Here is a 2,500-nt window from a genome sequence, read left to right on the forward strand (position 1 = left end):
AACACATTAAGTACATTGTATTTATATTTTGATTTAAGTAGTCACCCACAATAAAGTAAGACCAATCAATTACACCTCTTTAAATTAAAAACGAAGCTCTGGATTAAGCCTATGTTCACCCGTGAGTCTCTTCTGTTGGGATCTATGGCTTCTTTGTCTGTTAAATCCACTCTGGGCTGCGTCCTGCTGACCGCTGCAGAACTGGTGTGTTTGTGTGTGTGAGTCAGCACATCCGATTAACCCCGTTCACCCTCACCGCAGGAGCTTCACTCGTCTCTAAACCTGATTAATGATGACATTTGACTCATCTCATGCAATTGCAAAATGTTTGTTTACTCAGCGTGGATATGGATATACTCCACGCGCATTATCGCGCTGCATGTCTGAGAGCCCTTTGTTTCTGTTTTTAGACGCTCGCAGCACTGTCCACATTAAGGTTTTTCCCACTTGATAAATATGGAAGCACCATAAAACGTTTGATTAGGAAAAGTGGCAGGATTGAACGTCTGCTCAGCTCCAGACACTTACTGTTGTTAACTTTGGCAAACTTCACAGAACGTTTAGATCATAAAATGTGCTCACGTGATCTGGGGATTTTATGTGGTTGTTGAAAAGTTAATTTGCGGAATATTGGGATTTAAAGACTACAGTGTCTGCAAATCAGAACCAAGGCAAACATTTATTGAAGTCAAGTGAATGGAGAGAAGTGTTATTTGCAGCTTTAAGTGAAAGGGTCCAGAAGCTCTGCCGATGGTTTGGAATTCAATTTCTGGATCGAAATTAAAAATGAGAAATGCATTAGGCCAAAAAATATAATTTTATATAGCTAACTTATTTTAATTGTATTAGTATTAGACATTTTCAACACAGACTCATTATAGATATGTACCCCTGTCTACATTTCTGGAGATCGCGAATTGTGTAGCCAGAGGTACAGTATGTAGTGCTGCATTTTATCTTTAAAGCATACAGTTAAAGTCAAAATTATTAGCCCCCTTTATATATTTTTTTCTTTTTTAAATATTTCCCAAATGATGTTTAACAGAGCAAGGACATTTTCACAGTATGTCTGATAATATTTTTTATTCTGGAGAAAGTCTTATTTGTTTTGTTTTCGGCTAGAATAAAAGCAGTTTTTATTTTTTTTTTTAACTTTTTTGGGACAAAATTATTAGCCCCTTTAAGCTAATTCCTTTTTCGATAGTCTACAAAACAAACCACCATTATAGAATAACTTACCTAATTACCCTAAACAGTCTAGTTAACCTAATTAACCTAGTTAAGCCTTTAAATGTCACTTTAAGCTGTATAGAAGTGTCTTGAAAAATATAAAGTAAAATATTATTTACTGTCATCATGGCAATAAAAATAAATCAGTTATTAGAAATAAGTTTTTAAAACTTTTATGTCTAGAAATGTGTTAAAACAGTCTTCCTCCATTAAACAGAAATTGGGGAAAAAAATAAGCAGGGGCGCTAATAATTCTGGGGGGCTAATAATTCTGAATTCAACTGTATGCAATGGGGTGGTATGATGCCCCAACTTACCTTTTTCCGGTGTTACCAGTTTGCTAAGTAGCTCGCCACATACACCAATGGACTTGGGACATGGAGCTGAGTTGACTGGCAGACTGAAAACGTGGTAAAATCACGTGGCTGCAACTGATTTTATTTTTCTAGATTGTTTATGAAAACGCAATTGGTTGGGTTTTTAGGTTGATGGGTATGTGGGTCCGTCAGCCAGTCAGTCAGTCGACGGCAAGCTGGCCTGGTCGACTGAAGTGTATATTGTGCCCTCTGGTGGATGTATGAGAGAGAAATTTGAGATCATCAAAAAGCGCACACAGTGGTCTCTGGTACATTTGCAAAAAAAAATAAAAAATAAAAACTGTGAGCAGACATACCTCCAGTTACGTATTTTGCAGACTCTTAAAATATAGACCTTGATATCTATTCACAGCCTGGGTGGGACATTTTAATATTTGAATTTGATTATTTATTAATAAAGAAATTGATTACATTTCTGTAATAAAAAAAAGTCAAACTTTGTACTGCATTGCACTGAAATGTACATTTTCATTACGCATTAAAATTAAATTTTTTTAATCTACTTTTTAAATATAGTGATGTTGCTGCTGCAATTTGTTGGTTAAATATAAACATTTAAGTGATGGCCATAAAAATTTGTTTTTAAGACATTTGCTCAAACATACATTGATTTATGAAGAAATCACTAACGTGTCAAGTAAAAATACCAGCCTGATCTCATGAGGAAACGTAACTATTTTACTTTTTGCCAGTTTAGTGGCTTATTCGTACAAATTCGAGTTCAGTCGAATGAAAATGTACAATTTTAAAAAGGAGGCGTGGCACCAAACCCGACCCCTAAACACAACCGTCATTGGGGGATAAGCAAATCGAACTAAATTGTATGAATGAGATCATATGAATTCATAACATTTAGCCACTAAATGAAGAAGTTACGAATTGCTGATTGACAG

The 2,500-nt window shown here is 35.4% G+C and overlaps 1 protein-coding gene across 6 annotated transcripts in view; it reads left to right on the top strand.

Moving 5' to 3' along the window:
• bbs9 (Bardet-Biedl syndrome 9) overlaps positions 1 to 2,500 on the top strand; it is a 186,790-nt gene that overhangs the window by 128,960 nt on the left and 55,330 nt on the right. For 2 of the 6 annotated variants that reach the window (XM_087286578.2, XM_087286580.2), the window contains one exon: positions 1 to 2,500. This exon is cut by the window's left edge and continues 952 nt beyond it; it is cut by the window's right edge and continues 497 nt beyond it. The exons of the other annotated variants lie outside the window; for them this stretch is intronic. The gene's annotated coding sequence lies outside the window, so the exon portion shown is untranslated. 6 annotated transcript variants of the gene reach the window in all.

This window comes from Danio rerio, chromosome 16, assembly GCF_052040795.2.
Source record: "Danio rerio strain M-AB ecotype USA chromosome 16, GRCz13ab, whole genome shotgun sequence".
NCBI classification, from domain to species: Eukaryota; Metazoa; Chordata; class Actinopteri; order Cypriniformes; family Danionidae; genus Danio; species Danio rerio.